At 52.1% G+C, this 9,181-nt stretch overlaps 1 protein-coding gene across 1 annotated transcript in view; it reads left to right on the top strand.

Annotated features, from left to right (window-relative positions):
* The first annotated feature begins 582 nt into the window (after positions 1-582).
* HRH2 (histamine receptor H2) overlaps positions 583-9,181 on the top strand; it is a 53,571-nt gene continuing 44,972 nt past the window's right edge. Inside the window, exon 1 of the mRNA XM_047090937.1 lies at positions 583-649. The gene's annotated coding sequence lies outside the window, so the exon portion shown is untranslated. The remainder of the gene's footprint in view (positions 650-9,181) is intronic.

Genomic DNA, 9,181 nt, shown 5'->3' with positions numbered 1-9,181 from the left:
TAGAACAAATCCACTCTGGGGTTTTCTGAAGTTCCTCTGATCCCGGAATTATCCAGGCTCTCCCCTTGAAACGAGACCGTTCTCTCTCATGTAGCCTGATTCCAGGTGCCGCTGGGCACCCCTGCGGAAGGCTGCCACCTGACCCCTGGGCCCCAGCCCGGGAGTTCCCTTCCACTTGGATCATCGCACAGCTGGACGCCGGCTCCCAGCCCGGGCTGTCGGGGCGGTGGGTGGAAGTGAGGTGGGAAAATGAGAGGATGGAGGGTAGTGTGACCGAAAGAAAGGGGAAGGGGGAAGCGTCGGAGCCAGAGAGAGAAGGGAGGAAGGTCTAGGAGAAAGTGGGGGAGCGTGGGGGCCTGGGAGTGTGGGGAGCGAGCAAAGCGAAGGGAGAGTGTGCTGGGCACGGAGGCGGGAGGAGAGAGGGAGAGGAAGAGGGGAGCAGCAGAGACCGGGAGAAGGGAGGGAGGGAGGGCGGGAGCAGCTGAGCGCGAGGAGGAGCGAGTTGGGGGCGGAGACGAGGAAGTGGGCGCGAGCGGCGGGGCGCAGGCCGGGCGCCCGCTCCATCCCTGCCCCGAGCGGAGCCGGCGCGGGCGCAGGACCGCGGCGAGCCCGGAGCCGAAGCCGGAGCCCCACGGCGCAGCAGCTCAAGGTAACGCGGCCGCCGCCTCCCCGCGAGGTCTCGGCTCCGGGTGGGGTCCCCGCCGCCGTCTCGACCCTGACCCCGGGTTTGAGCTCCCGGCCCCGGGGCTCGCTGATTGCGCCTGACCTTGGGCGATTTCCTCCGCCTCCGAGCCTCAGTTTCCTTCTCCGTGACCCGCCGAGGTCGTGCGCGCGCCAAGGGGGCGTTGCAAGGACGGGACGCAGCCCGGGTTCGGCTTCGCAGCAGTGCTCAGGGCGCGGGGTGGGGTGTATCGCCCCAGCTGCCCGGGTGGGGGTGGATTTGGAAAGTCCACTTGCACCGAAACAGCCTCTGTCCTGCCCCCAGGCTCTGAGCGGCGGCGTTTTCTAGGGGCGATTTGTCTGCGGGAGCGTGGAGTCACATTCTGCTGAGGGAAAGCCAGTGGAGGGCTGGGGGCGGGCGGGAAGGGGGGCTCCGAGTTCCTCAGGGAGCCCAGGCATCTGGCCTTCGTCCTCCTGGGCTGCTGCCCTATGCCCAGTAGCGAGGACGGAGCTGGCCTCGCCTGGCCCGATTTGCCTCCAGGATATGCTGGGCAAGTGGCCTTAACCAGGAATCCCAGTTCGCTGACTTAAGGGAAAGTGCCGTTGACCTTGACCCTGTGAACCTCAGTTTCCCACCCCGTGAAGAGGGGTATACCACTGCCCCCTTTGAGAAGGCTATGAGGATAAGAAAGTGGGGCAGGAAAGTACCTGCAGGTTGTGGTGTCCCCCAGTGGCAGCTGTCATACCCTAACTTCCATGGCCAGATTCCTGGTTCTGGTTGCCTCCTGGGAACTCATCTGTCCTGGCCAGGCTCCTTCTGCTCTCCTTTGCCAGAGGTGGCCAGTGGTCTGGCTGGGCATGAAGCGGGGTCCTGCGAACTGGGATAGGGAGCAGGAGTCCCTTCCAGTCTAGACATGCATCCTGATCGTTTTCTAAGACATGAAAACTGTGAGGTGACAGTCTCTGTCCTGAGAGACTCCTGGGGGAATCTCTTGGAGCCTCTGTATCTTATTTGTAATGGGAAGTTATAAATTCATACTTACTAATGAGTTCCCTGTCGCTGGAGGTTATGAAAGGCAATTAGATAGATTACATTTATTGACATCTTTGACCCTGAGATACGACAAGAATTGAATGGAACGAGAAATAACATTTCTCCTGCCCTTGCCCTGTGCAGGCCTGTACTTGGTGCATTGTATACACAATGTTGGCTGTAGTCTACACAAGGATCCTGGGAAGCTGGTGTCATTAAACCCCAAAATTCCAGACAAGGAAACCAAGTCTCACAAGGGTGAATGGCTGCCACATGGTCACACTGGTAGGATGTGCCTGTGCTGAGATTGGCCCTAGATCTGCCTGACTCCAGAGTACTTGTGATGGTACCACAGTGGCTCCCCAAAAGATGACCGTGGAAGGTGTCCAGCATGGGGCCTGGCACCTGGTGGGGACCAAGTCAGCGCTGGTTTCTTGTTCCATGTGTAAGAGGAGGGAGCTGCTATGTCATCACTGGGGAAAGTGAGTCTGAGTCTAGCACTGGGGTTGGGGTTTGCCTAGTGATTTCTCTAGGGGTGATTTCTCTGGAAGGAAAGCTGGTCATTAATCAACATCACATAGGAAGCAGATATCAAGCCGGCTCACCCCAGCCAGCCAGCTTCATTTCCTCTACCACCTAGTCCCACTTAACCTTGTCTCTGGTAACCTTGGCCCAGGCTACTTCTAGCTTCACGGACACTTTTTGTTCTCCGTACTCTGCTGACGACTAACTAAACTCTCCCTCCCAGCTGATGGGTCCCACGGGAAAACAAGGCCAGCTGTGGTCCATCTCCACCAACGCCCAGAGAAGGGGAAACAGGATTAAGTCCCAATCCCAAGGATTTAGCTCAGCTTTGGGGAGGAAATCCCTGATAATGGGAAAATGGGCACCCAGCTATGGGAAAGTGGGTGTCTCAGCAGGCTAGAGAGGTTCCTTTACTAAAAATTTTTTTTTTTTAAAATAAATGTTTATTCATTTTTGAGAGAGAGAGAGGAGGGGGGAGAGAATGTGAGGGGGGGAGGGGCAGAGAAAGAGAGAGAGAGAGAGAGAGAGTGAGGGACAGAGGATCCAAAGCTGGCTCTGTGCTGATAGCAGCGGGGCTCGAACTCATGAACAGTGAGATCATGACCTGAGCTGAAGTTGGACACTCAACAGACTAAGCCACCCAGGCATCCCTTTGCCAAAAATGTTTTAAAAGAAGGGAGGCCATCCAAATGAAATGATGGGAATGTGAACAAAGGCTCTTTCAAATGCAAAGATAGTCATCAACTATCCGAGAATGCCTAAATGTCAAATAGGGGATCAATTAAGTAAATTATGGAACAGCCATGTGGCTACTAAAAATGGAGAGTTTTTAATGAATGGGGACATGCCTATGCATATGCATATGTAGGGCATGGTCACAAATTAGTGGCAAGCACTTAGAAAAAAGACTGGAAGGAAACGGACCAAAGAGTGTTAATAATGTTTGCCAGTGGGTGGTAGGATTATAGATTTGTTCCCTGACTGCAATTTCTGAACTTCCCACATTTTATGTAATATGCTCATTAGCGGACATAGAACCCTCTGGCTTCTAGGCATGGTATAACCCACCCGCTCCCACCTCCTCCTGGCCAACACCCAGGGCAGGACTGGCACATGGACACTTATCGGTGACAAGGCCACCTCTCTGTTGAGGCCTGGAAGGCCCCTCGGAAAAAAAGAAAGAATACTTCATTGTTATTACCAATAATATCTGATATTGGTTGTGTTCTTACTACGTGTTCATGGTAACCCTACAAGGTAGGTACTATCAGTATCCCCGTGTTACAGAGAAGAATGATCTGTAACCAAGAGTTAGATAATTGAGTCCCTGGCCCAGCACCCCACAGCGTTCAAACCCAGGCCATCTGGATCCAGAGTCTACACCCCTAAGCAGAGTCAGGAGGGGTGGGCAGATTCAGTTAGCTCACGTGTGAGCACTAGTCACAGAAAACCTGGGGGAGGCCGTGCATGTCCCTACTTGACGGCTGAGGAAAGGGCTGAGTAGTGACCCCCACAGGGCCAGGTTCTGTATTAGATGCTGGGGACCCGAAGGTATATAAGGTGCCATCTCTACACAGCTGTGGGGAAGACTGATGTGTATACAGTGTGCCAGGGCTTCAATGGGATTTGCTTAAGAAACCATGGAACGTCAGAGACCGAAGGGTGAAGGCTCCCCAGAATAAATGATATTGGAAATGATTCCGGAAGGGTAAGCAAGCATTCACCAGGTGGGCAAAAGAGGTTAGAGGCGTGATTCTCAGTCAGGGTCAGTTTAGTCCCTTAGGACTGGGGACTGGATATTGATTGTCACAACTGGGGCGGGAGGCTGTGCTCACATCCTAGTGAGGAAGGGCAGGGGTGCTGCTAAACATCCCAGGATGCACAGGACAGCCTCCAGAACAAAGAATCATCCTGTGCAAAATGTCAACCATGCAGAGTTAAGAAACCCTGGAGCTGAAGAGAAGGGCGTTCCTGAACAGTGATCGGCCTGTGTGAGGCACCCACAGGTAGTCCCTAAGTGCCTCCTGTGTGCTGGGGACGTCCTGTGTGCTGGAGGCTGTGACTGCACTATCGGCCGCCTGGCCCTCTTGCTGTCCCTCTGCCGCCATCAGCAACTGGAGTGCTCTCTGATAAAATTAAAGCATCGTACAGACATAATTGTCATGCCATAAAATTCGCCTACTTAAAGTCTACAAGCCAGTGGCTTCTAGCATATTGTGCGACCATCACCACGATCTAATTCCAGAACATTCTCATCACCCCGAAAGAAACTTTGTACCCATTAACTGTCCTTCCCCGTTCAATCCTCACTCCCACCCCAGGCTAGACAACCACCCGTCTCTCTTCTGTGTCTATAGAAGTGCCCATTCTAGGCATTTCGTATCAGTGGCATCATGTAATATGTGATAATATGGAATAACGTGTGGCCTTTTGTGGCTGGCTTAGTTCACGTAGCATGTTTCCACAGTTCATGCGTGTTGTGACACGTATCAGTACATCATGCCTTTATACGGCCAAAATAACATTCCCTTCATGGATACACCGTATTTCGTTTACCCATTCATCAGTTGATGGGCATTTGGGTTGGTTCCACTGTTTTGGCCATTATGAACAATACGGCTGTGAACATCTGTGTACAGATTTTGAGGACATATATTTTCATTTCCTCTGGGGATATACCCAAGGATAGAATTACTAAGTCATATAGTAATACTATGTGTCACCTTTTGAGGAACTACTAGAGTGCTTTTTTTCAAAGCAGCCGAACCTTTTATGTTCCCGTCAGCACTGTATGAGGGTTCCAGTGTCTTCTCATCCTCACCAACCCTTATTACCCAATTTTTGGGTTCTGTGGGCATGACGGGCTATCGTTACGGTTTTGATTTGCGTTCCCCGGCTGGCTGATGAATTCAAACCTCTTTTCAGGTGCCCGTTGGCCATTTGTATGTCTCGTTTGCCGAAATGTCCACTCAGATCAGAGTCAAAACTTCGTTGTGTCACCCCCTTACTTAGACCAAAAGGCACGCCCTACCAAGGCCTACAGGGCCCTGCGTGATCGGGCCCTGTGTGTTGCTTTGACTGCATCTCTGCTCACTCCCTGTGCTCTGACCACACTGGCCCTCAGGGAGGCAAGCTGGTCCCCACTAGAGTCTCCTGCATGGGCTGTTTTCCTCTGCCAGATCACCATGTACCTAGGAGCTCTGGGGTGAGCCTCAGGGGGGGCCTTCCTTGTCCTCTCAATTTCAAGGCCCTCCTCCCTTCCCTAGCACATTTCAAGGTTTCCTTCGATCTATTTCCTTTTCTTTTCTTTTCTTTTCTTTTCTTTTCTTTTCTTTTCTTTTCTTTTCTTTTCTTTCTTTCTTTCTTTCTTTCTTTCTTTCTTTCTTTCCTATCTGATAAGATCTGGAAGACCTGGGCTCCAGGCACCACTATACCTTCCATCACAGTGTGACCCAGGGCAAGCCACTGTCCCTCTCTGGGCCCCCCGCTACCCCATCTAAAACCAGGCAGGGGCACACTAGCTGATCTCACAGATCCTTTCTGACTCTGTCCTTCTTTGATGCCAGCTTCCGTGGGACAGCGCTGCCAGGAGGGTGCGGGCCTCGCGCCGTGGCAGTGAGAGAAAGGTGGCTGGAGCCAAGTTGGTCACAGATTGGAGCAGGCAGCATGGCTGATTACCGCCAGCCCCGTGGGGACAGTCTCCAGGAGCATGTGGCAGCCTTGACCTGGTGCCCAGCCTCCAGGAGCAGCAGGAAGAATTGTCAACAGCCCCAGCCAGGACTGGACGCCTTGGCCACTTTCAGCTCAGCGATCACCCACCTTTCCGGCCAAGAATAATGGTCTAGCCTCCAAACCTACAGCCCTGGGGGAATCGGGGCAGGATTCCCAGAGCTGGGTGCAGAGGTCAATGGCAAGGCAGCAGGTAGACAAAGAGGATTGCAGGTGGAGAAAGAGGTTAAGAGACACTGAGCCACGAAACCTCCAGGTGTCCTCAGGGCACGCAGGACAATCAATTAGGTTTTGCCCGAGGCACAAGGGGCAGTGGAAGGAGGTAACAGAGGAGTCAACAGGGCAGGATCCCACAATGTCAAATTGGGGAGTTTGGACTCTGTCCTGTAGGCCGGGGAGCAACGCAAGGATTTTAGGCCGAGGACTGAGGTGACCAGGTTGTGTTTTCTAAAACACAGTGCGGAGGCAGGTGGGGCTGAGAGAGAGCCGAGACCTGGAACATAGTCAGGATGCCCCTGCTCTTGTCCAGGTGAGCTGGGATCAAGGGTGGAACACTGCAGCCGAAGAGAAGGGAACAGATTCAAAAACTGTTTGGAAGGTGAAGGCATATGCAAGGGGGTGGGGGGTGGGGGCGGGTTTGAAGGAGAAATGGGAGTCTAAATAATGAACGACGCAAGAACAGTGGATGCCAGCCTTTTGGGGTTCTGGCTATAAGAGAGAAGGCACAAGGAGCTGACGTTTGAGTGTGGCACTGTCCAGATGGCTGAGGGACGGAGGACAGAGGCAGCTGCCGGAGGGGGTGATCCAGACTCAGGGATCGGGATGTGCAAAGGCACTGAGGTGCAAGAATATGGAGAGTCAAAGGGAGGGTGAGACTTTCCGGCTGGCTGGTGCACAGAGGGCGTGATGGCAGGAAGGGAAGGGAAACTGAGGCTGTGGAGGACGGGAGAGCCCCAGAGCAGAAGTCTAGCGACAGCACCACCATTTGTCACTACCTGACGCAGAACGTTCACGACCCACGAGAAAGTTGGTTGCTAGGGTTAGCCCTCTCCGGGACTCCTTACCACACTCATGGGACAGAGGTGGTGAAAGTCAACCTGACTTTCAACCACAAGGAAGGCAAGCTCCCTGAGCAATTGGCCAGTGAGTTTATGTTGATCTGGATCAAAGTTCTCAAAGTAATAATGCAAGAGGGTGGGTGGTTAGAAATGGAAGTAAATCCTCGGGGCAGACCCAGCTTTCTGAGAACACCAGGAACATGCTGAGCTCATAGCCAGCAGTTGGTGGAGGTCTTTGACAGGGAATCAGAAGAAGATGTTAGAGAAAAAATAAAAAGTTGAAAAGTTTAGATATTTTATTTTAAAGCCAGAAGACTTCATTTAAAATCCAGATTTCCAGCTTCTCTTGAAAAACGTGGCAATCTGGTGGCACTGACCCATCGTGACCACAGTGGCCACCCCTCTGGCCGGGGCACGCATCCTCTCTCTGGGTTACCATGCCCACACCCCCACAGTCCCACAGTGGGCATAGACAATTCACACACAGCCTGCCTGGCCCAGGGCACCCTCGGGCCTGGGAGGCAGGACAGTCTTCCTAGTTTTCCCTTGTTCTGCGTTCCCTAAAGTGGTCCTGGGAGCATTATTTGTAGGGTGGGCTCCATGGGAAAAATAAGTCAAGTCCACCATTAAGACCTTGTACTTCCAGCACAAATTCCTTTTTTTTTTTTAATGTTTATTTTTGAGAGAGAAGAGCGTGAGCAGGGGAGGGGCAGAGAGAGGGAGACACAGAATCAGAAGCAGGCTCTAGGCTCTGAGCTGTCAGCACAGAGCCTGACGCAGGGCTGGAACCCACCAACCGCGAGATCATGACCTGAACTGAAGTCAGACGCTTAACCAATTGAGCCACCCAGGCGCCCCACAAATTCCTTTTTTTAAGTAGCAACTTGAACAAATGTCCACAGAGCCCATTTGGAAAAATACTTACCGCCTTTGCTGAAGAATTCTTAGACGATTATGGGCTTTTCTTCTTTTCACCTTTTGATCAGAGAAAACATCCATGTGGTTAGAAATACAATATACAAGGGAGCCTCCCTCCACCCTGACCCCCATTCGCCCAGTCCCCTGCCCAAAAGAGGAGGTCACTTATGTTAGTTCATGGTGATGTATCCTTTCAAATTTGCTTTATGCAAAAACATACACGCTTTACATGTATACGTATGTGCATGTTTTTGACATGAGAGGAGCATGTCATACGCACTTCTGCACCTTTGTGTTGTTATTTTAGTCACTGTAGAATTAATTCCCAATGTAGAAAAGTTTGGTAAAGAGATCTGGAAGAAGACAGTAATAAGTCATTGTCACCATCAAAGAAAACCACTATTACTGTGCAGCCTGCCTTCTAGACATAAGTTTTAGTTGTTTTTCTCCCCTGTAGGTTGATAAGGTAGGAGTTCTGAGTTCCAGTCATCTTCTATATACACTTTCAATTCTGCTATTTTATTACTTAAATATAAACAGGTCCCCTCGGGGCGCCTGGGTGGCGCAGTCGGTTAAGCGTCCGACTTCAGCCAGGTCACGATCTCGCAGTCCGTGAGTTCGAGCCCCGCGTCGGGCTCTGGGCTGATGGCTCAGAGCCTGGAGCCTGTTTCCGATTCTGTGTCTCCCTCTCTCTCTGCCCCTCCCCCGTTCATGCTCTGTCTCTCTCTGTCCCAAAAATAAATAAACGTTGAAAAAAAAAATTAAAAAAAAAAAAACAAAAACAGGTCCCCTCATTATTTCGTAATTTCCAAAACGTGATAGTAAGCGCTATGAGAATTCCATTATGACATAATTTGCTCAGCCAGTCTTCTAGTTTTAAACGCCTGCAAGTCATTTCCAGTATTCAGTTGTCGTAAACAATACAGTTGGTCCTACGGTGTGTGATGTGTTTGGACTGAGCTGAGCGGACGTCTCCGGGAATCCTGGCACCTGGGTCAGATGCCGAAGGGTTGTGGGTTGGTTCCCCAGGGCAGGGGGTAGGAGCTGGGGGTGCTGCTAGGGGCACAGCTGAGAAAGGGGACGTGGTGAGGTCGTGGAAGGAGACGGGACAGGGCAGGACAGAGCCCAGGGGAGAGCTGGAGGAAGGCATGTTCTGCAGCAAGCGTGGTGCTGAGGGCTTGTGAATCCCGTAGGGGGTTTGCACCCCCTCAACCCCAACTACTAGGGCTTTCCACGCCTCCGCCCGTTTATTCCTGAC

Source organism: Lynx rufus, unplaced genomic scaffold, assembly GCF_022079265.1.
Source record: "Lynx rufus isolate CCGP_SWC_20201006 ecotype Redwood Valley unplaced genomic scaffold, mLynRuf1.p SCAF_1, whole genome shotgun sequence".
NCBI lineage: Eukaryota > Metazoa > Chordata > Mammalia > Carnivora > Felidae > Lynx > Lynx rufus.
This window is presented reverse-complemented; position numbering and strand designations above follow the sequence as displayed.